Source organism: Bombina bombina, chromosome 5, assembly GCF_027579735.1.
Source record: "Bombina bombina isolate aBomBom1 chromosome 5, aBomBom1.pri, whole genome shotgun sequence".
In the NCBI taxonomy this organism is placed as follows: domain Eukaryota; kingdom Metazoa; phylum Chordata; class Amphibia; order Anura; family Bombinatoridae; genus Bombina; species Bombina bombina.
This window is the reverse complement of record NC_069503.1, coordinates 91624249-91651683: the sequence shown is the minus strand read 5'-3', so window position 1 is coordinate 91651683 and position 27435 is coordinate 91624249. Positions and strand designations below refer to the sequence as shown.

Below are 27435 nucleotides of genomic sequence, written 5' to 3'. Positions count from 1 at the left end.
GAATTGCCATTGGAGGGGCAATGTGCTCGGTGCTTGTGAACGCGCATTGCAGCTACGTATAGAGTGGTTGGGACCGCTCTATACATAAACTCACTAAGAGAGATAGGAAGTGGAAGGTGGGCGGAGCGTGCTAGATAACGGTAGGAATTATAACACTAAGAATAAAACTGTTAATAATATTTTTTTTAAAAATAATATAACAATCTGGATATGTTAATGTCATACAATGCCTGGATGTGTGGTAAACCATATAACTTTACCTTCACTTTAATTTAGAGCCTGTTTGTATCTCTGCGTGATTCCTATCACATACCCAGTGTAAATGCTGAGCAGAATTATAAAAATGATCAGCCAGTTTTGCATATATTTAGAAAGCACAGAACTGCCATAACTTACCAACAGCTGCCCAGCTACAAGTAATAGAGGAGGGTGTCTGACACTACAGCATCTGCTTATCTTTTCTCACACATCAGGAACTTTAGCCAGCTCAGTGCAAAGTAGTCTAGCTGCAGACTGGATCTTCACTCTAGACAGGAAACATGTGACCTCCACTGACTCTAGACAGGAAACATGTGACCTCCACTGACTCTAGACAGGAAACATGTGACCTCCGCTGACTCTAGACAGGAAACATGTGACCTACACTCAAAGCTTTTTTTTTTTTTTTTTTTTAATCAACTTTAATGTAACAGACAACCTATAGACAATCATTCTGTAAACGAAACATTTTGCAGCTTTCTTGTTCTTCTTAATGTGCACTCACAGTGGTTTATGCTGATTGTCATTTATAAGGTAACCACTGTGAGTGCACATTAAGAAGAACAAGAGAGCTGCAAAATGTTTTGTTTTCAGAATGATTGTTTATAGGTTGTTTGTTACATTAAAGTTTTTTTTTCTTTCAAAAAAAGCTTTGAGTGGAGGTCACATGTTTCCTGTCTAGAATGGAGCTCCTCCAGTCTGCAGCTAGACCCTTCTCCAAAGTTCCTGATGAAAAGATAAGCAGATGCTGTAGTGTCAGACACCCTCCTCTATTACTTGTAGCTGGGCAGCTGTTGGTAAGTTATGGCAGTTCTGTGCTTTCTAAATATATGCAAAACTGGCTGATCATTTTTATAATTCTGCTCAGCATTTACACTGGGTATGTGATAGGAATCACGCAGAGATACAAACAGGCTCTAAATTAAGCAGATTTCCCAAATATTTGTATTAAATAAAATGAAGCAACATAAATATTAGTGAATAATAGTACTTTGTGTTGTGTGTTTGCATAGATATATGTTCATGAGCATGTGTATGTGTGTATATATGTTCATGAGCATGTGTATGTGTGTATATATGTTCATGAGCATGTGTATGTGTGTATATATGTTCATGAGCATGTGTATGTGTGTATATATGTTCATGAGCATGTGTATGTGTGTATATATGTTCATGAGCTTGTGTATGTGTGTATATATGTTCATGAGCATGTGTATGTGTGTATATATGTTCATGAGCTTGTGTATGTGTGTATATATGTTCATGAGCATGTGTATGTGTGTATATATGTTCATGAGCATGTGTATGTGTGTATATATGTTCATGAGCATGTGTATGTGTGTATTTATGTTCATGAGCATGTGTATGTGTGTATATATGTTCATGAGCATGTGTATGTGTGTATATATGTTCATGAGCATGTGTATGTGTGTATGTATGTTCATGAGCATGTGTATGTGTGTATGTATGTTCATGAGCATGTGTATGTGTGTATATATGTTCATGAGCACGTGTATGTGTGTATGTATGTTCATGAGCATGTGTATGTGTGTATATATGTTCATGAGCATGTGTATGTGTGTATATATGTTCATGAGCATGTGTATGTGTGTATATATGTTCATGAGCATGTGTATGTGTGTATATATGTTCATGAGCATGTGTATGTGTGTATATATGTTCATGAGCATGTGTATGTGTGTATATATGTTCATGAGCACGTGTATGTGTGTATATATGTTCATGAGCACGTGTATGTGTGTATATATGTTCATGAGCACGTGTATGTGTGTATATATGTTCATGAGCACGTGTATGTGTGTATATATGTTCATGAGCACGTGTATGTGTGTGTATATATGTTCATGAGCATGTGTATGTGTGTATATATGTTCATGAGCATGTGTATGTGTGTATATATGTTCACGTGTGTGTACTGATTCTTGTTGTTAGTAAAGACCTTAGTAAGTGTATTCTGCACCTTCAGCTTCTGCTGTTTATGTCACATGATCACAGACTTAAAGGGACAGGGTCCTGTACATTTGGTTTTCACTTAAAAGAACCAGAAACCCTAAATGTTTTTTACTATTTAAATTTACTTCTATTATGATATTTGCTTAATTCTTTAGATAAACTTTCTGTAAACAGCAGCAATGCAATACTCGGAGCTAGCTTAGCACATAAGGGGAGCCAATTAGACATGTGCACAGAGGAAAGATTCTGATTTTTTCAAATTTTGTTTCGTAGCGATTCAAATTAGAATGTATTCGTTTCAAATTCGATTCATAAATTCAGAAGTTCGGTATGTGTTATGTTGATTCAGATGCTTCCAAGTTACACAAACGGAATTATTTCACTGTTCTATCTCACTACATTTTATTTTTATACTGAATTGTGATTAGTCCATGGCCATTCGAATGTAATGAATAAATCCAAACTAATTTGGATTTATTCATTACAAATGTATTCGGATTAGTTTAGTTTCGTTGCTAGGGTAATTCTGAAATTCAAATCGATTCAAATCTCTGAATTTGGTGAATTTGTCCGCATTTTGATTCAGAACGAAATGAAACGCACGTGTCTAGAGCCAAGAGGCTTGTTTGTGCGACCACTAACCAGCAGCTATGCTTTGCTGCAAAAGTCTCCAAAAGAATCAAGCAAATGTGATAATAGAAGGAAATTTGAAAGTTGTTTAAATCTGATTGAGAAAAGTTTAACTTTGACTTTGCTGTCCCTTTAATGTGTTTCTAATGACTTGTTTTACCGGTGTATAAAATAGTATAAAGTGTATGGGGAATTTCACCTTTAGGTTTTTTGTTATGTAAAATAACTGTTTGTTCTTTCTAATTTATTTTCATTATCAAATAGTAAACAACCTTTTTTAATTACCTGATATAAGACACCAGCCCCTACTTAGCATATGTAGAATTTCACATTATATAAAAATATGAGTCTGTTATTGGCTGATAGTTGTCACATGGTACAGGTGCAGAACAAAATATCAGAAAACAATCTATTGCTCTTTTGAAATCATAGTAAGTTGTATTGCATTGTAATTTTATTATTATAACAAACACACAGATATGCAGGTCTGATATTTTAGAAATTAGCATAAAATCTTATATTTTAGGCTTTTGCAAAGTATGGATTTATATTAAAAAAATAACTGAGCAATATGGTTTGTGTACGTGTATATAAGTATATATTATATATATGGAAAAAGTTGTTACATATATTTTGGGGGCTTCTATTAAATATAAATAGTAATAAAATGAAAAATTACAAAATCTCACAGTTACAGCAATTTATATGTGTAGAATAAAATATAGTCAGAAGAAAGATAATATATTCTAGAAAGATTAGAATTTTTTTTTAGATAATACAGTTAGTGAACAAACAATAAAGGGTCAAATTATTAATATTGAAATCTTAAGTATTGTATCACATAAGTATCTAATATATAGAGAATGAAGGTAGCACACGATTTCAAAGGCAGAACCTTTTATTAGAGCAACGTTTCGGGGCTCCTGCCCCTTTCTCAAGCTAATTTACAACTGACACACACACCCTTTTTAAAGGGTCAAACATAAAACAGGAAACCAATTACAAAGCAGGGGTGTGTCTAGCAGGTACTTCACATCATCACATATCCTGTGAAAAAAGAAAAAAGCCAACACATCATTTTTAACCCTTTTCACCCCTTAACAAGAATTGGACAACCTATTAAAAACAATTGCAGCAAGTCACCAACCATATAAACTCTATTGCATCAAAAGCAAATACCAAAAAATACATTGAATCAACATCACACTAGTGATGATCATTAATTTATATGTTACATGTTGGTTATAGCAATGGAAAGAGATCAAACTCCCTGTTTAACCCCTTAGGGTGTAGAGTGTTAAGAAGCCAAATCCATTTAGCTTCCCGATTTAGTAAGTCCCTATGCCTGTCACCTCCCCTGGGTCTCTTGGGAGCACTGTCTATTACCAAATACCTAAGCTGATTAGCCTGGTGCCCCATTTCTGCAAAATGGGCCGGAACTGGCAAGTGCAACATTTTAGTATTACGTATGGTCGACTTGTGTTGGCATATGCGGTCCCTTATCTTTTGGGTGGTCTCACCGACATATAGTAGCCCACAGGGACACTTAAGCGCATAGACAACGTAAGCTGAATCACATGTGTAATACCCTTTAATCTGGTATTTCCTCCTTGTATATGGGTGTGATATAACTCCCCCCTTAATAACATTGTTGCACTGTGCACACCCCAAACAAGGAAATGTGCCTTCCTTGGGTTTTCCAAAAAATTGTTTATGAGTATCACTCTTAGGTGTCTCAGACATGGCATGTACCAACTTTCTGCCTATCGTATGCCCCTTTCTATACGAGGCCCTAGGGACTTCCCTAAATTCCTCAATCTCTGGACAGGTATCTTGTAAAAGATACCAATGTTTTTTCATGATATTATATACTCTCTTGCTCAGGGTACTATATGAGCTAACAAAATTCATTCTTTCTCCCTTTGCTGTGTTCTTTCTTTTACTATTGTTTATTCTGACTGGACAGTTTTTCAGAGATTCCTCTATAGTAGTTAACTCTTGAGCATCATAGCCTCTGCTGACAAATTTACTCTTCATGCTCTCAGACCTATCACGTCTAATAAGTGGATCAGATACAATTCTGTCTAGTCTTAGTAATTGTGACCTAGGCACACTTTGGAAGACTCTTGGGGGGTGAAAACTGTCTCTGTGCAGAAGTGTATTTCTATCAGTGCTTTTAACAAAAATGTCTGTTGCTAATCCTCCCTCTTTTTTGTACACCATTGTATCCGAGAATTCCACTTTCTGCATATCCATCTTGCTGCTAAATTTAAGAAAGGGAACTGCATTTTTTATGCAGTCCTTAAATTCCATTAATGTCTCTGAGGGGCCCCGCCACACAATGAACAAATCATCTATGTAGCGGTGCCACCCCAGACAGTATTTGGAAAAAAGTGGATTGGTGTAGACATGCCTTTCCTCTATGGCATCCATCACCAAACAGGCATAGGATGGGGCCACATTCGACCCCATCGCTGTGCCGTTTTTTGCATATAGAAATGATTTTCAAAAAGGAAGAAATTGTTGGTAAGTACCAAAGTTGTAAGTACCAAATTGATTTCCTATTTGGAAGTGTGTGCGAATCCTATTTGCTCTCTTTATATATACCATTACCCTTAAGGGATATCAGCACCACAAACTTCACAAATTTTCTACATATATATCAAGGCTGCTCCTAAATAAAACATCATGTCCTGTGAGACAGGAGTATTCGCTTACTCTGAGGATGAAGCAGCAAGGATTGCCACCCTGACGCTGGGGGACAGAGATTTCTAATAAAAAAAAAACTAATTTATGTTAGAATTTACCTGATAAATTAATTTCTTTCATATTGGCAAGAGTCCATGAGCTAGTGACGTATGGGATATACAATCCTACCAGGAGGGGCAAAGTTTCCCAAACCTCAAAATGCCTATAAATACACCCCTCACCACACCCACAATTCAGTTTAACAAATAGCCAAGTAGTGGGATGATAAAGAAAGGAGTAAAAAGCATTGACAAAGGAATTTGGAGTAATTGTGCTTTATACAAAAAATCATAACCACCATAAAAAGAGTGGGCCTCATGGACTCTTGCCAAGATGAAAGAAATGAATTTATCAGGTAAGTTCTTACATAAATTATGTTTTCTTTCATGTAATTGGCAACAGTCCATGAGCTTGTGATATATGGGATATCAATACCCAAGATGTGGATCTCCACTCAAGAGTCACTAGAGAGGGAGGGAATAAAAATAAAATACAGCCATTTTCCGCTGAAAAAAAATAATCCACAACCCAAATCATAAGTTTATTCTTTAATGACAAGAAAAACTTAAAACAGGGATGTGCAATTCCTATCGGCCGACGCCCAGGACATGCAGTTCCATGGGCCAGGCATGTGCTTTTTATTTACATTTAGCCCTGCTGCGGGCAAGCAGACCGCAGCAGTGCTAAAGCTTTTTTTATTTTATTATTATTTTTAAAGCGGCCAGCAGGGGGTGTGGCGGTGCATATGGAGCGCTAATCAGGTGCCACCTCACACAGGCTATACAGAGCGAAGCGCGGGGTTTATGTTACAGCTTGTAAGAGTAGCAGGCAGCGTAGCATAGGTGGAGAGCTCCAGTGTCGCCTCGAGTCACTGAGAAGCGCTGGCAAGATGTAGGTTAGTGATTTTTGCTTTCAAACAGGCACCTTCAACGTTAACGTGATCATAAATCTCAAAGCAACTGCAGATGTTTATTATAGCAGCATTCTCCCGCGCCGTTAATCTCTCAGGAATATCAGATGTGCGGGTGTTTATGATCCCTTTAAGTTTATTAAGTGCTCTCCCTATACCTTTCCACTGCTGGGAATGTTACACAACAGCCAGTACACGGCGCTGTCAGTACTTGCTTCAAAAGCATGTAGCTAATGAAATAATCTGGGAGCAGGCACCAAAACAGCATAACAAGTAATTTGTTTATTTAAATAATGTTCCAATGCTTGGATCACCCCTGATTGTAAACCTTGCTAAAATCATAAAATCCCCATACAAATTTAAGGGCTAAATCTCAAATGTAATGCCCACACTGTTGTGGACATTGTAAGTGTACGCAGGAAGAGGAGCACATGCGAGCGCGCTGCAGTAAAAAGAAAGTGTGCAATACATTTTGGGCTATGAGAGTTTTCAGTTAATAAGCACACTTGCTATTAACCATCCCACTGCAACATAGGTGGAGCGCTCCAGTGTCGTCTTGAGTCACTGAGAAGCGCGGGTAACATGTAGGCAAGTGTTTTCACCTAGTCTTTTGCAGATCCTTACTAGTGTAATCCTAGTGTAGTAGGTTCAGTGTGGTCTCCCCTCCTCTCTACCGGAACTCCTGTGAAGCTTGTGCCTCCGTTGTTCTTACTGAGGGATTCCCCTCTTTGCAGATAGCACTGTCGGCAAAGAGGGGAATCCCTCAGTAAGAACAAAGAAGGCACAGTCAGGAGCTCTGGTAGAGAGGAGGGGAGACCACACTGAACCTATTAGCATTATTTAATGCAAACTAGATCTTATGGCACCCTCACAATTAAGCCACACTGAGTGGATATGGTCAGAGTGAAGTAAAAGAACAGCTATTATTACAGCAACTGTCCTGGCTTCTCTACAGCCAATGTCACTTAAATTCATCTCTCTGGTGTCTATTGTAAAGCAGCACTTTTCAATGTAAAATATGCACACAGTATTAGACTTTCTCTGAACTTTTTTGGAACTGTCAGATCTCATGTTTACTTCACAAAACTATCTGTTTAAACAATAAAAGCACAGAAATAAAAAGAAATATAAAGGTGACCTTTTATGCAGCTTTGTAAAGAACACACTTGTCAGTTTATAGAATGGTTCATTAGTTTCTGGCATTTTGAATGTCTTGAAATGTAAAATATCAATATACACTATACTCTGCCATACAGAGTAAATACAAACACATTCCTGTTTATGTCTCTGCTACAAGTATAGCTGCTGATCATTATATTACAATCATTATTACAGGTTCTAAAGATTCATTTCTGAAATGATCTTTTTTTTTTATTCTCTCCATACTAACTAAATAAAAGATTCATGACATTAGCAGTCTCTAGATGCTCAGTTAGAGAATGGAAGTTTTTTTGAAGTTCACAATGTAATTAGACCTCCAACAACTATCCTGAAGTGGATACATGCATGACCTTTTATGTCGTCAAGCTCCGGCCCCTTAAACCCACAAAACACCCCCATACCATCCTTCCAACAACCACCCTCATAAATAACAGACAACAGACTTAGCTTTGGTACAAATTGGCCGCAGCCCTTTATTCATTAAAAACTTTGTAAAAACTTTAATAACTCGATAAATAAAAGTGCAAATAACTGTAAACATTTTACACATCAACCAACAGCGGTGCTAGTCCTTCCTGATTTCCATATCTTTTAACTATGGCCGTAACTCCTTTTACTGGACCCAACCGTGCAAGTGGTTGGGCCCGTCAGCGATCATCCATATAAGTTTCTAAGGAACCCTGTGCCCTTAGAAACCCCCATCTTGAATTCCCCCATGGGAATGCAAAATACCACCACACTTAACCATTGGCCATAATTTTCCTGTAATTTAAGGGCTAGCACCCCCGCCACCGACTGGCCTGACACCTCAGCCCAGTCCCGCCAACCCTCCAACCGCACACAGTGCCTCCTTAAAATTAAAGATAAACAGCTGCAGACCAAAGTCATTCAAATGCACCCCATCAGGCAGATAGAACTCACCCACTCCAACCTCAGCTAAGTCTGAGTAGCGCCCCACCACACCAAGTCTCCGCACAAATGCCCCCATGATCCTATCTACTAGACCCCATGAGTCGTCGATTAACGTCCCCATGAACTTTCATTATTCTAAAGCATTCAACACTTAAAGAATACACAGACACCTTATGTTTGGAAAAAATACTGGCCACAGCCTGTTTAGTAAATAAGTTTAAAAACACCAAATACATAACTCTTTAACCATGTAAGCTCAGCCAACTATGAAGATGCTAGTTCCCAAACTTAATTCACTAATCTCCATTTACTTGTTGACCAGGCCGTATATAAATTCACCTGGACTTAAATAAGTCCGTTATTTCTTTAAAAACCACAAGCTCCAAGGAACCCCATGTCCAAGAAGCTACTTAACCTGCTCTCCCACCCCATGGGGAGGCTAACCCACCACACATTGCACTCCACGCATAAGGCTGCAACCAGCTTGTTCAGCTCCTTCCTCCTGGTAAGTCCATAATGGAGCCATTCCACCCTCCAACCAATCTCGTAACCATGGTAGACCATACAACGGTTAAACCCTGGAAATGCTCCCGAAAACTTCTCCAAACCACCTTAATCTTACTCACCAGGCTTCCCTGAGTCAAGCAACCAAAATCATTACCCTGGCCTGGACCACTAGTACCCCCCTAGACTGGAACAATTCAGCGTAAACCACCACCAGCGGCAACATGCAAGCCAATATGGGGGCCCCGTACTCCAAACCCTCCAATAGCATTGCTGCTTATCAAAAACCCAGGCTGGAGGCCCTCCTTCTCAACCAGAGCCGCAGACCAGGGACAAATAATTTAAAATTGGCCCACTACCCACATGTTTACCAGACCTATGACAATCTGAACGGCACAACCATAAACAAATGAAACACCCAAATACTAGACACCCCCAACAAAGGAGCCTAGAATAACCTCCACTTACCCACACCTTTTGCCACCAAACTCAATACAGCAGCTTCAGTGGCTGCCCAAATTCTCAAGGCAAATGGACACTTGTGAAACCGTGGTAGCCACGTGCCACATAACCCAGCCATATATCCCAGGTGGCAAATCAGCAGGAGTCCCATCCTCCACAACCCTTGTAGCAAAAAACCCCAACACCTGAATTGACACCATCTCCAATGCCCCTAACTTAAATTAATTCATTCCATTCTGCTCAAACTTTCTCATAGGCAAACCCAGTTTTCGTGCTATTGAAGCCACACCGGGAATACTCTCCCCACTCCGTTCGCCCATGACGAGAACTCCAAGGAGCGATGCCACCAGAAATTTGAAAAGGCATTGGCCAGTAAGTTATAAAACCAGAGATGTGTATCGCTCCCATCAACCCATGGAAACACAGCCATTGCAACCCAACTGCCCTAAACAATTCAATGACCGTGTGATTAGGGGTGGGGGGGGGCAGATACTATGTCCCTGCTGACACCACCCCCCAGTTGTCAGTGTGGACAACACTGACCCGTACTCAAACATGGCCACCAGCACTGGAATAACTCAAGAAAACTAAATCATCACCAATTCTACCCTTTCCATTTTGCTGGACATTTAAGCGCGCACTAAAAGGACCTCATCTCTGTCAGTAATCCCACCTTTGACCCCCAGTGCTCTTCACTCCATTATAACAAACACAATAGTAATACTAAGAACATAATCACTGACGGCAGGCCCTCCAACTTATCAATGCTAGGTATCCCCACAATCTTCAGCCATTCTATAAAATCATCCCTGAATTCCATGTATTAAAGCCACAACCTAATAAAATGGTCGAGCTTGTAGGTATAATCAGATCTCATTACTGTATCACACTGTGTACATATACGTGTGTCTTTATCTTATGTCTGTAGTTATAATCAGATCTCATTACTGTATCACATTGTGTACATATACAGGTGTCTTTATCTTATATCTGTAGGTATAATGAGATCTCATTACTGTATCACATTGTGTACATATACATGTATCTTATATCTGTAGGTATAATCAGATCTCATTACTGTATCACATTGTGTACATATACAGGTGTCTTTATCTTATATCTGTAGGTATAATCAGATCTCATTACTATATCACATTGTGTACATATACAGGTGTCTTTATCTTATATCTGTAGGTATAATCAGATCTCATTACTATATCACATTGTGTACATATACAGGTGTCTTTATCTTATATCTGTAGGTATAATCAGATCTCATTACTGTATCACATAGTGTACATATACAGGTGTCTTTATCTTATATCTGTAGGTATAATCAGATCTCATTACTATATCACATTGTGTACATATACAGGTGTCTTTATCTTATATATGTAGGTATAATCAGATCTCATTACTGTATCACATTGTGTACATATACATGTATCTGTATCTTATATCTGCAGGTATAATCAGATCTCATTACTGTATCACATTGTGTACATATACATGTATCTGTATCTTATATCTGTAGGTATAATCAGATCTCATTACTGTATCACATTGTGTACATATACAGGTGTCTTTATCTTATATCTGTAGGTATAATCAGATCTCATTACTATATCACATTGTGTACATATACAGGTGTCTTTATCTTATATATGTAGGTATAATCAGATCTCATTACTGTATCACATTGTGTACATATACATGTATCTGTATCTTATATCTGCAGGTATAATCAGATCTCATTACTGTATCACATTGTGTACATATTGGCCATAAACTGATCCCAATACTTGTAGAGAACAATGTGAAATTAACACTTTATTACCCCATCTCCTCCTTACCCCATTGGGAGAGCAATGTCCACTACAAGCTATGTCAACACAGTTTGGCCTTGATGCCAACTTTAAGGATGGTTGGGTATACTATAGTGGAATTACCCCTTTACATCTACCTATATAAGGGTAATTGAAATACTTGTGACAATTCAATACATCCCACCAGGCAGAGTGGACCACTGGGAAAAACCACAGGTGGAAAATACCCTGAGTAAAATGTCCCTTCAAGATAAAAGTATGTTAAATACTACCAATAGGATCTGACGCAGACCCGGAAATCCCCTCACCAGAGGGAATACAACAAGCATATTAGAGATCTCAAAACAGTAAATTTATAGTTGCAATGCAAGATCCGAGTATCCTCCGAAAGAGGGCGATATCCAATCGCCATACCCATATATATAATATTATTCACATCATCAGGTATATGCAAAGCACCAACAGAGCTTGCAATGCTATAAAGTTAGTCTGAACCCAAGGTAACTTTTAGAGATCAAAACTTGTAGAGGGTCTGCACAAAGTTTTACTGCTGCCGTCTACCCTTAGGAAGGCGATCTACAACCCGCTTGGCTTATGATAAAACTGTACCCTATTAGTGTCACTTTATACTACCTAACATACGTAATGGTGCCACCGACAGTGCTGTGATCCCTTTTGTAATGAAAGAGATTGTAACATATGCACTCCCATACTCCGTACAATGAAAAAAATACCCACCATATCATGATACACATACTACAGAGGAATAAAGTGGAAAAACCTTAGAGAATAATTCTCAAATGAGAAATAATTGTATGGACCACTTGTCTAATGTATATATTAAACCCTATAAATTATAGAAATACATTTATATGACAACACATACACATGATTATATCCACCAAAGGAAAGAAAACATAAAAAATATTTTAAAGGCACAGACTACATCGTAATTTCCATTATTTAAAAAACAAACTAGATAATCCCTTACTTGTTCCCAAGTTGTGCAAAAAGCCAACCGGAATAAAATGTGTTACCTTTGTGATTATCTTGTATCTAAACCTCTGCAGGCAGCTCCCTTACCTCAGTGCTTTGACAGACATGCAGATTGGCCACTCATTGCAGACTCCTAAATACCTCCACGGGAGTAAGCGCAATGTTATCTAAATGAAACCCAGTATGTAGTTATGTCTAACTGTGTCAAACTTTCAAATTGCTCTGAGCTAAGAGGTGGTTCCAATAGTTTAGAAAATCAGTTTGAGCCTACCTAGGTTTAGCTTTTCAACATTACCAACAAGGGAAAAAGGCAAATCCAATGATAAACTTCCACTAGAAGTTGTTTAGGATTTCAAGCCACATCCAAATCAAGAAAATGTGATTAATTTGGCTAAACTGACCCTTAATGAGATTATAAGCAACTTACCGTTAACCACCACTAGATGGCAGACAAAACAAATGAAATCTTAGTAAATAAGCAAAACTGTTCTCAGCCCTGAATGCAGAGCAGAGAGTGAAACCAGCACACCATGAGAATAAGTAATAATGTTAAAATGGTACTGTATATAATATGTATATCCCCTTATTGGTCCAAACCAACATGGAGATAAAACAACAAAAACGAAAAACTTCCCATCTGAAAGAGAAAACCTCCTGGTAGCATAGGGTAGCATATCCCATAAGGAATATCATATACGTCCCCTTAATCCGCAAGGATATACTGATTTTTTTCACTAACTGAATGCAACAAATATATAGGCCCCACTGATCAAGCATAGAGCGATATCGCGCCAAAAAGGACCAGCGGCGGGAAGGTTAACCCCGCCCCCGGATCTCACATAGCTTCTCCCCATATAGTCAAGCACAATAAACTTGGAATTTAAGTAAGGCGCGGTTGAAATATGTTCCTTAATATGTAAGACAGTATGCAGCACCATGCCCTATATATAGAAAATCCCCTACGACACGCACCCACATGCACAAGTATAGTAGCCAAACTAATAAAAGCACTGTAATGGCAGCGAGTGTTTTTCATGGCACCCTGAGAATAAAAGGGGCATGTATCCAACGTGTCAGTAACCAAACTTTAAGCTAGGGAGTACCGGGCAATCTAAGGGAAAAAAAGAGGGGAGTTCAAGCATACTTTAACTGTAAAAAACAAGCAGAACTGCATGAAATAAATTAGGAGCCATTGTTGTCACTGGCCCCTCAGTTAAACAGCGCTGTATCTCCATAAAGGCATATGGCCTGCTCAGCCCTAATACCCCCAGAGCTACTGCAAATACTTGTGTACCTCTAGCACATATTCAAACACCCAAAATCCTCAGACTGCAAATACCCGTGTTCTATGTCCCAGCACTAACAACCCCATGCACGCAACTAACATCCTCTTACCGCTCTCAGTCTGCTGCTCCAAAACTAATCCTGTGAGAGACAAGACAGACTCTCCAGTGCTGCAAAGGCTGACACTGCAGATCCGAGGACGGACCCAGTGCAGGCAAAAAACCCTCCTTCTAAGAGATAATAAATACCTTGCATACCAACTCAGCGTTGAAGGGAAGAACACTTTCAAATGTCCCCTTATCAGTCAGGCAATAAAGGCAGAAAATACATTAACTGGCGTGCCTGTGAGGGGAATAACAGCCAGTCATACTAATCTAAAATCTTCCCACTCAGATAATGTCCCCGAGCTCAAGGACTGGGATTAACCCCTAATGTGCTTAGACCCTCTACCAATGAAGGATAAGCAATTAAGGGCTCCAGCTGCAGGGGCAGGATCATGACAGACAAGGCAAAAACTTCTTGCTGTCATGAAGAAGATGTTTTCTCTACTCCTACAATAACAATCTGCTGGTTTTCCCGCTCAGCCCACATCTTTAACACTTTGCCTCCAGCTCCTCCTATAGCACCTCCTACTCCATACAGGGCCTCTTCCTCCCCAGGTCAAAGCTCCCTCCGTCTATTCCCTGCAGCCTCCAGGGGCCACTTTATGTTTTTTCTCTCCCAATAACCCTTCAGAGCATTTTAAAGCCCTTATGAATGCATGTAAAATATGTCTGTACAGATATTTTGCAATTTGGCACTTGATTGATGATATACTGTGCATATTTAAAATGCTATTTTAAACTGCCTTGCTTGTTTTGTTTTAAATTGGGATTATAAAATTGAAAAGGGTGGAGTTGTTGTACCTGGGCTACTGGGTAATACTTTCCCCCTGGGCCAAAAAATTGCCAGCCCTCCCCTGCATGCACCTCATGCACCTAAAAAAAAAATCTGGAGTCCCAGACGCACAGCACATTGTACTACCTGATCTGAGTACCTGATTAAAACTCTGTGCGGCGCTAAAAGTTGCATATTAGTTGAGGGGTGGGCAGCAAAAATATGTTAGGATTAGGACTTGGTATAGTGATCTCTACACTATATTCTATTGAAAATACCGGTGTGGGTATAGGACATGGTGTGGACGGGTGATGGGTGGGATCTGAAGTGGCAAGTAATGTTTTGGCCTGGATAGTAGCTTAGGAGTTGAAATGTTGAGTCCTGTCTTATTTTCTAGGAACTTAAATATGGTGCTTGGTGTACTCCACTTTAATTACTGGCCCTTTTTAAGACTACTGCTCCTCACAGCGCCCGGCACCCTTGGCGTTTCATTCTGACATACTAAAGCAAGAATGTCCAGGGTATGCGTATGTTTAGGTAATTTATTGCTTTTATTTAATATTTTTTATGTAAAAATGAGAACAATGTCTTATTCAGTTAAATAAAAACCTTTTTTAAATACAGTTTTGGTTATTATATTGCAAATCAGGACAAGTAGATTGGGCTCCCGCTTTAGTCCCTTGGACAAGTAGTTTTTTTGGAAATTTCCACACCCCTGTAAAACATCAGCAGAATAATCAAAATGAAACAGCTGCCTGAAGAACTTTTCTACCAAAAACTGCTTCTGAAGAAGCAAATACATCAGAACGGTAGAATTTAGTAAATGTATGCAAAGAAGACCAAGTTGCTGCTTTGCAAATCTGATCAACTGAAGCTTCATTCTTAAAAGCCCACGAAGTGGAGACTGATCTAGTAGAATGAGCTGTAATTCTCTGAGGCGGAGTCATACCCGACTCCAAATAAGCTTGATGAATCAAAAGCTTTAACCTGATCTTTCCTAGGACCAGAACATATAACATACTAGAAGTCTTCCTGAAATCTTTAGTAGCTTCAACATAATATTTCAAAGCTCTTACCACATCCAAAGAATGTAAGGATCTTTCCAAAGAATTCTTAGGATTGGGAGACAAGGAAGGGACAACAATTTCTCTACTAATGTTGTTAGAATTCACAACCTTAGGTAAAAATTGAAATGAAGTCCGCAAAACTGCCTTATCCTGATGAAAAATCAGAAAAGGAGATTCACAAGAAAGAGCAGAAAGCTCAGAAACTCTTCTAGCAGAAGAGATAGCCAAAAGGAACAACACTTTCCAAGAAAGTAGTTTAATGTCCAAAGAATGCATAGGCTCTAATGGAGGAGCCTGTAATGCCTTCAAAACCAAATTAAGACTCCAAGGAGGAGAAATTGATTTAATGACAGGCTTAATACGAACTAAAGTCTGTACAAAACAGTGAATATCAGAAAGTTCAGCAATCTTTCTGTGAAATAAAACTGAAAGAGCAGAGATTTGTCCCTTCAAGGAACTTGCAGACAAACCTTTATCCAAACCATCCTGAAGAAACTGTAAAATTCTAGGAATTGTAAAAGAATGTCAAGAGAATTTATGAGAACACCATGAAATGTAAGTCTTCCAAATTCGATAGTAAATCTTCCTAGAAACAGATTTACGAGCTTGTAACATAGTATTAATCACTGAGTCAGAGAAACCTCTATGACTTAGCACTATGCGTTCAATTTCCATACCTTCAAATTTAATGATTTGAGGTCCTGATGGAAAAATGGACCTTGAGACAGAAGGTCCGGCCTTAACGGAAGTGGCCAAGGTTGGCAACTGGACATCCAAACAAGATCTGCATAAAAACAACCTGTGTGGCCATGCTGGAGCCACCAGCAACACAAACGATTGTTCCATGATGATTTTGGAGATCACTCTTGGAAGAAGAACTAGAGGCGGAAAAATGTAAAGATGATAACACCATGGAAGTGTCAGCGCATCCACTGCTTCCGCCTGAACATCCCTGGACCTGGACAGGTATCTGGGAAGTTTCTTGTTTAGATGAGAGGCCATGAGATCTATCACTGGAAGACCCCACATCTGAACAATCTGAGAAAACACATCTGGATGGAGAGACCACTCCCCTGGATGCAAAGTCTGATGGCTGAGATAATCCGCCTCCCAATTGTCTACATCTGGGATATGCACCGCAGAGATTAGACAGGAGCTAGATTCCACCCAAGCAAGTATCCAAGATACTTCTTTCATAGCTTGGGGACTGTGAGTCCCACCCTGATGATTGACATATGCCACAGTTGTGATATTGTCTGTCTGAAAACAAATGAACGGTTTTCTCTTCAACAGAGGCCAAAACTGAAGAACTCTGAAAAATGCACGGAGTTCTAAAATATTGATTGGTAATCTCGCTTCTTGAGATTTCCAAACCCCTTGTGCTGTTAGAGATCCCCGAACAGCTCCCCAACCTGAAAGACTTGCATCTGTAGTTATCACAGTCCAGGTTGGCCGAACAAAAGAAGCCCCTTGAACTAAACGCTGGGGATCTAACCACCACGTCAGAGAGTGTCGAACATTGGGATTTAAGGATATTAATTGTGATATTTTTTTATAATCCCTGCACCATTGATTAAGCATACAAAGCTGAAGAGGTCTCATGTGAAAACGTGCAAAACGAATTGCGTCCGATGCTGCAGTCATGAGGCCTAAAAATTCCATGCACATAGCCACTGAAGGGAATGACTGAGACTGAAGGTGCCGACAGGCTGCAACCAATTTCAAACGTCTCTTGTCTGTTAGAGACAGAGTCATGGTCGCTGAATCTATCTGGAAACCTATAAAGGTGACCCGTGTCTGAGGAATCAAGAAACTTTTTGGTAAAATGATCCTCCAACCATGTTTTTGAAGAAACAACACTAGTTGATTTGTGTGAGATTCTGCAGACTGTAAAGACACAGCTAGTACCAAGATATCGTCCAAATAAGGAAACACTGCAATACCCTGTTCTTTCATTACAGAGAGTAGGGCACCTAAAACCTTTGAAAATATTCTTGGAGCTGTTGCTAGGCGAAATGGAAGAGCAACAAATTGGTAATGCTTGTTCAGAAAAGAGAATCTCAGGAACTGATAATGTTCTGGATGAATCGGATTATGAAGGCATGCATCCTGCAAGTCTATTGTAGACATATAATGTTCTTGCTGAACAAAAGGCAGAATAGTCTTATAGTCACCATCTTGAAAGTTGGTACTCTTACATAACGATTCAAAATTTTTAGATCCAGAACTGGTCTGAATGAATTTTCCTTCTTTCAGACAATGAATAGATTTGAATAAAACCCCAGACCTTGTTCCTGAAAAGGAACCGGCATGAATACGCCTGAAAACTCCAGGTCTGAAACATACTTCAGGAAAGCCTGAGCTTTTACTGGATTTGCTGGGATGCGTGAGAGAAAAAATCTTCTCACAGGAGGTCTTACTCTGAATCCTATTCGATATCCTTGAGAGACAATGCTCTGAATCCATTGATTTTGGACAGAATTTATCCAAATATCCTTGAAAAACCTTAATCTGCCCCCTACCAGCTGAGCTGGAATGAGGGCCGCTCCTTCATGCGGACTTAGGGGCTGACTTTGGTTTCTTAAATGACTTGGATTTATTCCAATTTGAGGTAGGCTTCCAATTGGAAAAAGATTCCTTGGGGGAAGGATAAGATTTCTGTTCCTTATTCTGACGAAAGGAACGAAAACGGTTTGAAGCCTTAGATTTCCCCGTAGGTTTTTTATCCTGAGGCAAAAAAACTCCCTTTCCCCCAGTAACAGTACAAATAATAGAATCCAACTGAGAACCAAATAAATGTATTACTTTGGAAAGAAAGAGATAGTAATCTAGACTTAGATGTCATATCAGCATTCCAAGATTTAAGCCACAAAGCTCTTCTAGCTAAAATAGCTAAAGACATGGATCTAACATGAATTTTGATAATATCAAAAATGGCATCACAAATAAATTGATTAGCATATTGCAGTAAGCAAACAATGCTAGATGTGTCAGAATCCAATTCTTGTTGCGCTAAATTTTCCAACCAAAAAGTTGATGCAGCCGCAACATCAGCCAAAGAAAATGCAGGCCTGAGAAGATGACCTGAATATAAATAGGCTTTCCTTAGATAAGATTCAAGCTTCCTATATAAAGGATCCTTAAAGGAAGTACTATCTTCCATAGGAATAGTGGTACGTTTAGCAAGAGTAGAAATCCCATCCACTTTGGGGACCTTTTCCCAAAACTCTATAGAAATTGCTGGTAAAGGATACAATTTTTTAAACATTGAAGAAGGAATACAAGAAGTACCTGGCTTATTTCATTCCTAGAAATCATATCAGAAATAGCATCAGAAATAGGAAAAACCTCTGGAGTAACCACAGGAGGTTTAAAAACAGCATTTAAACGTTTACTAGTCTTAACGTCAAGAGGGCTGGCTTCCTCAACATCCAAAGTAATTAACACTCTATTTTAAATAAATAAGTAGATTTGTCAGTGTCAATATCTGAGGAAGGATCTTCTGTATCAGATAGATCCTCATCAGAGGACAATAAATCATTATGTTGTCGGTCATTTGAAATTTCATCAACTGAGTGAGAAGTTTTAAAAGACCTTTTACGTTTATTAGAAGGCGGAAATGCATTCAAAGCCTTCTGAATAGAATCCGTAACAAATTCTTTAAAATTCATAGGTATATCATGTACATTAGAAGTTGAAGGAACTGCATCTGGCAATGTACTATTACTGATGGACACGTTTTCTGCATGTAAAAGTTTATCATGACAACTATTACAAATGACATTCGAAGATATAATTTCCACAATCTTACAACAAATGCACTTAGCTTTGGTAGAACCGATGTTAGGCAGCAAAGTTCCAACAGATACTTCTGAGGCAGGATCAGATTGAGACATCTTGCAAAATGTAAAAGAAAAAACAACATATAAAGCAAAATTATCAATTTTCTTATATGACAGTTTCAGGAATGGGAAAAAATGCAAATAGCATAGCCCTCTGACATAGAGAAAGGCAAGAGGCAAATAGCAATGGGGTATTAAATTAATGAAAAATGTTGGCGCCAACAATATTTGGAAATGACACACTTGCGTCACTAGCAACGCAACCGTCTGTAAGGACCCGACGTCGACTACAACGGCGGAAATGACGAACTTGTTTCAACGGACGTACTTTTCGCGCCAAAAAATTATTGCGCCAAAAATGACGCAATAAAGTCTAGCATTTGGCGCACCCGCAGGCCTAGAACTGCCCGCAATTTGCAAGAAAAAATATAGTCAATTTGAAAAAAAGACTAAAACCCCAGGTAAGAAAAATATTTCTCAATATGTTAATTTTCCCAAAAAATGAAACTGACAGTCTGCACAAGGAAATACATAAACCTGACTCATGGCAAATATAAGTACAATACATATATTTAGAACTTTATATAATTTGCATAAAGTGCCAAACCATAGCTGGGGTGTCTAAGTAATAAAAAACATACTTACCAAAAAGACATCCATCCATATATAGCAGATCGCCAAACCAGTACTGAAACAGTTATCAGTAGAGGTAATGGTATATGAGAGTATATCATCGATCTGAAAAGGGAGGTAGGAGATGAATCTCTACGACCGATAACAGAGAACCTATGAAAAAGATCTCCCGTGAGGAAAACCATTGCATTCAATAGGTGATACTCCCTTCACATCCCTCTGACATTCGCTGTACTCTGAGAGGAATCGGGCTTCAAAATGCTGAGAAGCGCATGTTAACGTAGAGATCTTAGCACAAACTTGCTTCACCACCTCCATAGGAGGCAAAGTTTGTAAAACTGAATTGTGGGTGTGGTGGGAGGTGTATTTATAGGCATTTTGAGGTTTGGGAAACTTTGCCCCTCCTGGTAGGATTGTATATCCCATACGTCACTAGCTCATGGACTCTTGCCAATTACATGAAAGAAAAATATGTTCTTATGGACTGGAGTAGCTGTGAAAGGGGCTCACACTGAGATAAAATATTAATAAAAAAGTTTGTAGGGAGTGAAAGAGTTAAATGATAAAGTATAGCTGTGGTTAATTATAACAGAGATACACTGTGGAAACAAATAATTACTTAGATTAACTTAGTTAAAGCAACCTAGGAACATTAAAGAGACAGTTTACTAAAAAAAATAATACAATGTTAAACAAAAGAGAATTAAAATGTAATCCTGGTATGGCTGATTATTGTTTAGTAACTGTTTTTGGACGAAATAAATTATATTTTGAATTGTTAGTTTTTAAAATAGTAACCTAAGCCCATAATAATATTTTGTGGCTGTGTGGCCATTCCATTGATACTGCGTCCTTGAATTGCGCATGCGCCGCCCCTGTCTGATGGTGATGTCACCGCAAGTGTAAGAGGCTTGCGCTGCATAATAGCACGTCCGTGTTCATTTATAAACACTTTTCTTCTTGGAGCTGTTCTATAACACTTTTGTGGTGCATTTGTAAGTTCTTCTGTTCCTATACTATACATTGTTTTTGCCTATTTCCCCACTGCTGTTTCGAAATATTTTTGTGCATTTAATTAATTGCACGCATATGATTGGATAGGGGGCGGGCAGAAAATGCAATGCAGTCCATCCCTTTTAACCGGGCGTTCCGGGATTGTTGTGGACTGAGTAAGACAACATAAAAAAGGTTTACATTTTATTTTACATATTCATTTTCAGTAGGAATTAATATAAATCATCTGTGCACATGGTGTTCATGCTGCAAGATAATCTGCACAGTTTGAGTGAACTGGTCCTATAAACTAAGCTGTACAACGCTAGCGCAGGGTAAAATACGCGCTTCAGAAGCGTTTGTGTGAAACACGTGTTAGGGGTGTTTTGTACTTACAGGCCCATTTATCAAAGGGCTTGCGGACCTGATCCGACACTGCGGATCAGGTCCGCAAGACCTCGCTAAATGCGGAGAGCAATACGCTCTCCGCATTTAACATTGCACCAGCAGCTCACAAGAGCTGCTGGTGCAACGCCGCCCCCTGCTGACTCGCGGCCAATCGGCCGCCAGCAGGGAGCTGTCAATCAACCCGATCGTATTCGATCGGGTTGATGTCTGGCGATTCCTGTCCGCCTGTTCAGAGCAGGCGGACAGGGTTATGGAGCAGCGGTCTTTAGACCGCTGCTTCATAAGTTGTGTTTCTGGCGAGTCTGAAGACTCGCCAGAAACACGGCCCTTCAAGCTCCATACGGAGCTTGATAAGTGGGCCTGTTAGAGTTCCATCTCCTTTTTATGTTTGTGTGCGCCTGAACTATAATCACATGGGGAAGTTATGGATGGGGAAATCTAGCTAATGTTAAACATAATATAGCTCCCGGATTGTAGGAGTTTAGCCCATAGATGAGTTTGGTTTGTATGGGGATTATGAATGAATGTCTTCACTCTATGGTTTATTCCCATCCATTTAATACTCTATAATCATCTTCAGGCACCCTGCACATAGGAATATTAGTCACAGATCGGTACTGTAATATTATTTCTCCTGTTAAGTGTGGTCAGTCCACGGGTCATCATTACTTCTGGGATATTAACTCCTCCCCAACAGGAAGTGCAAGAGGATTCACCCAGCAGAGCTGCTACATAGCTCCTCCCCTCTACGTCACCCCCAGTCATTCTCTTGCACCCAACGAATAGATAGGATGTGTGAGAGGACTGTGGTGATTATACTTAGTTTTATACTTTCAATCAAAAGTTTGTTATTTTATAATAGCACCGGAGTGTGTTATTCCTTCTCTGGTAGAATTTGAAGAAGAATCTACCTGAGTTTTTTCTATGATTTTAGCCGGCGTAGTTAAGATCATATTGCTGTTTCTCGGCCATCTGAGGAGAGGTAAACTTCAGATCAGGGGACAGCGGGCAGATTAATCTGCAAAGAGGTATGTAGCAGCTTATTATTTTCTGACAATGGAATTGATGAGAAAATTCTGCCATACCGATATAATGTAAACTCAGCCTTAAATGCAGTAGCAGCAACTGGTATCAGGCTGTCATGTATGTATATTTTACACTTCAGTATTCTGGGGAATGGCACTTCACTGGAATTATACTGTATGCATAAGACTTTAGCCTAATTTGCAGGGACTAGCAACAGGCTTTTTAATAACACTTAATTTATTTTATGTTAAACGTTTTTTGCTGGCATGTAAAATCGTTTCATTTTCTGAGGTACTGGGTGAAAAAATGTTTTGGGCACTATTTTTTTCCACTTGACAGTCGTTTTATTTAATTTATGACAGTTTACTGATCTCTCTCACTGTTGTGTGTGAGGGGGAGGGGCCTTTTTTGGCGCTTTTGCTACGCATCAAAAAATTCAGTCAGAAGTTTATTGTATTCCCTGCATGATCCGGTTCATCTCTACAGAACTCAGGGGTCTTCAAAACTTGTTTTGAGGGAGGTAATCACTCACAGCAGAGCTGTGAGATTGTAGTTGACTGTGATAAAAAACGTTTATTTCTGTAATTTTTTTTCTGCTATCAGGGTTAGTTATCCTTTGCTAATGGGAGCAAACCTTTGCTAAAATTGTGTTTTTTACAAAGATTTGATGCTATAACTTTTCAGTTTATTAACTTTCAACTGTCATAACTCTTCTGTGCTTCTTATAGGCACAGTACGTTTTCATATTATAGTAAATTACTTGAAAAGTATTTCCAAGTTGCTAGTTTATTTGCTAGTGTGTTAAACATGTCTGATTTAGAGGAAGATATCTGTGTTATATGTGCTAAAGCCAAAGTGGAGCCCAATAGAAATTTATGTACTAACTGCATTGATGCTACTTTAAATAAAAGTCAATCTGTACAAATTGAACATATTTCACCAAACAACGAGGGGAGAGTTATGCCGACTAACTCGCCTCACGTGTCAGTACCTGCATCTCCCGCTCGGGAGGTGCGTGATATTGTAGCGCCGAGTACATCTGGGCGGCCATTACAAATCACATTACAGGATATGGCTACTGTTATGACTGAAGTTTTGGCTAAATTACCAGAACTAAGAGGTAAGCGTGATCACTCTGGGGTGAGAACAGAGTGCGCTGATAATATTAGAGCCATGTCAGATACTGCGTCACAACTTGCAGAACATGAGGACGGAGAGCTTCATTCTGCGGGTGACGGTTCTGATCCAAACAGATTGGATTCAGATATTTCAAATTTTAAATTTAAGCTGGAAAACCTCCGTGTATTACTAGGGGAGGTGTTAGCGGCTCTGAATGATTGTAACACAGTTGCAATACCAGAGAAAATGTGTAGGTTGGATAAATATTTTGCGGTACCGTCGAGTACTGACGTTTTTCCTATACCTAAGAGACTTACTGAAATTGTTACTAAGGAGTGGGATAGACCCGGTGTGCCGTTTTCACCCCCTCCGATATTTAGAAAGATGTTTCCAATAGACACCACCACACGGGACTTATGGCAAACGGTCCCTAAGGTGGAGGGAGCAGTTTCTACTTTAGCTAAGCGTACCACTATCCCGGTGGAGGATAGCTGTGCCTTTTCAGATCCAATGGATAAAAAGTTAGAGGGTTACCTTAAGAAAATGTTTGTTCAACAAGGTTTTATATTGCAACCCCTTGCATGCATTGCGCCTGTCACGGCTGCAGCAGCATTTTGGTTTGAGTCTCTGGAAGAGACACTTGAATCAGCTCCATTAGATGAGATTACACACAAGCTTAAAGCCCTTAAGTTAGCTAACTCATTTATTTCAGATGCCGTAGTACATTTAACTAAGCTTACGGCTAAGAATTCCGGATTCGCCATTCAGGCGCGCAGAGCACTGTGGCTAAAATCCTGGTCAGCTGACGTTACTTCTAAATCTAAATTACTTAATATACCTTTCAAAGGGCAGACCTTATTCGGGCCCGGATTGAAAGAAATTATCGCTGACATTACAGGAGGTAAAGGCCATGCCCTGCCTCAAGACAGAGCCAAACCTAAGGCTAGACAGTCTAATTTTCGTTCCTTTCGTAATTTCAAAGCAGGAGCAGCATCAACTTCCTCTGCACCAAAACAGGAAGGAGCTGTTGCTTGCTACAGACAAGGCTGGAGACCTAACCAGTCCTGGAACAAGGGCAAGCAGGCCAGGAAACCTGCTGCTGCCCCTAAGACAGCATGAATTGAGGGCCCCCGATCCGGGAACGGATCTAGTGGGGGGCAGACTTTCTCTCTTCGCCCAGGCTTGGGCAAGAGATGTCCAGGATCCCTGGGCGTTAGAGATCATATCTCAGGGATACCTTCTGGACTTCAAATTCTCTCCCCCAAGAGGGAGATTTCATCTGTCAAGGTTGTCAACAAACCAAATAAAGAAAGAGGCGTTTCTACGCTGCGTACAAGACCTTTTATTAATGGGAGTAATCCATCCGGTTCCACGGTCGGAACAAGGACAAGGGTTTTACTCAAATCTGTTTGTGGTTCCCAAAAAAGAGGGAACTTTCAGGCCAATCTTGGATTTAAAGATCCTAAACAAATTCCTAAGAGTTCCATCGTTCAAAATGGAAACTATTCGGACAATTTTACCCATGATCCAAAAGGGTCAGTACATGACCACAGTGGATTTAAAGGATGCTTACCTTCACATACCGATTCACAAAGATCATTACCGGTATCTAAGGTTTGCCTTTCTAGACAGGCATTACCAGTTTGTAGCTCTTCCATTCGGATTGGCTACGGCTCCAAGAATCTTCACAAAGGTTCTGGGTGCTCTTCTGGCGGTACTAAGACCGCGAGGAATTTCGGTAGCTCCGTACCTAGACGACATTCTGATACAAGCTTCAAGCTTTCAAACTGCCAAGTCTCATACAGAGTTAGTACTGGCATTTCTAAGGTCGCATGGATGGAAGGTGAACGAAAAGAAGAGTTCTCTCTTTCCACTCACAAGAGTTCCCTTCTTGGGGACTCTTATAGATTCTGTAGAAATGAAAATTTACCTGACAGAAGACAGGTTAACAAAGCTTCAAAATGCATGCCATGTCCTTCATTCCATTCAACACCCGTCAGTGGCTCAATGCATGGAGGTAATCGGCTTAATGGTAGCGGCAATGGACATAGTACCCTTTGCACGCCTACACCTCAGACCGATGCAATTGTGCATGCTAAGTCAGTGGAATGGGGATTACTCAGACTTGTCCCCTTCTCTGAATCTGGATCAAGAGACCAGAAATTCTCTTCTATGGTGGCTTTCTCGGCCACATCTGTCCAGGGGGATGCCATTCAGCAGGCCGGACTGGACAATTGTAACAACAGACGCCAGCCTACTAGGTTGGGGCGCTGTCTGGAATTCTCTGAAGGCTCAGGGACAATGGAATCAGGAGGAGAGTCTCCTATCAATAAACATTCTGGAATTGAGAGCAGTTCTCAATGCCCTTCTGGCTTGGCCCCAGTTGACAACTCGGGGGTTCATCAGGTTTCAGTCGGACAACATCACGACTGTAGCCTACATCAACCATCAGGGAGGGACAAGAAGCTCCCTAGCAATAATGGAAGTATCAAGGATAATTCGCTGGGCAGAGTCTCACTCTTACCACCTGTCAGCAATCCACATCCCGGGAGTGGAGAACTGGGAGGCGGATTTTTTAAGTCGTCAGACTTTTCATCCGGGGGAGTGGGAACTTCATTCGGAGGTCTTTGCCCAAATACTTCGACATTGGGGCAAACCAGAGATGGATCTCATGGCGTCTCGACAGAACGCCAAGCTTCCTTGTTACGAGTCCAGATCCAGGGATCCGGGAGCGGTTCTGATAGATGCTTTGACAGCACCTTGGACCTTCGGGATGGCTTATGTGTTTCCACCCTTCCCGATGCTTCCTCGATTGATTGCCAGAATCAAACAGGAGAGAGCATCAGTGATTCTAATAGCGCCTGCATGGCCACGCAGGACTTGGTATGCAGATCTGGTGGACATGTCATCCTGTCCACCTTGGTCTCTACCTCTGAAACAGGACCTTCTGATACAGGGTCCCTTCAAACATCAAAATCTAATTTCTCTGAAGCTGACTGCTTGGAAATTGAACGCTTGATTTTATCAAAACGTGGTTTTTCTGAGTCAGTTATTGATACCTTAATACAGGCTAGGAAGCCTGTTACCAGAAAGATTTACCATAAGATATGGCGCAAATACTTATATTGGTGCGAATCCAACAGTTACTCATGGAGTAAGGTTAGGATTCCGAGGATATTGTCTTTTCTACAAGAAGGTTTGGAAAAGGGTTTATCCGCTAGTTCCTTAAAGGGACAGATTTCAGCTCTGTCCATTCTTTTACACAAACGTCTGTCAGAAGTTCCGGACATTCAAGCCTTTTGTCAGGCTTTAACTAGGATCAAGCCTGTGTTTAAAACTGTTGCTCCGCCATGGAGTTTGAACTTAGTTCTTAATGTTTTACAGGGTGTTCCGTTTGAACCCCTTCATTCCATAGATATTAAGCTGTTATCTTGGAAAGTTCTATTTTTAATGGCGATTTCCTCGGCTCGAAGAGTCTCTGAGTTATCTGCCTTACATTGTGATTCTCCTTATCTGATTTTTCATTCAGACAAGGTAGTTCTGCGTACTAAACCTGGGTTCCTACCTAAGGTGGTCACTAACAGGAATATCAATCAAGAGATTGTGGTTCCATCTTTGTGTCCTAATCCTTCTTCGAAGAAGGAACGTCTGCTACACAATCTAGATGTAGTCCGTGCCCTGAAATTTTATCTACAGGCAACTAAGGATTTTCGACAAACGTCTTCCCTGTTTGTCGTTTATTCTGGTCAGAGGAGAGGTCAAAAAGCTTCGGCTACCTCTCTCTCTTTTTGGCTTCGTAGCATAAT

General features: G+C 39.9%; 1 protein-coding gene across 1 annotated transcript in view; it reads left to right on the top strand.

The window, feature by feature from the left end:
- The first annotated feature begins 970 nt into the window (after window positions 1-970).
- The window catches only part of LOC128659957 (oocyte zinc finger protein XlCOF6-like), a 49437-nt gene continuing 22972 nt past the window's right edge, over window positions 971-27435 (top strand). Inside the window, exon 1 of the mRNA XM_053713546.1 lies at window positions 971-1055. The gene's annotated coding sequence lies outside the window, so the exon portion shown is untranslated. The remainder of the gene's footprint in view (window positions 1056-27435) is intronic.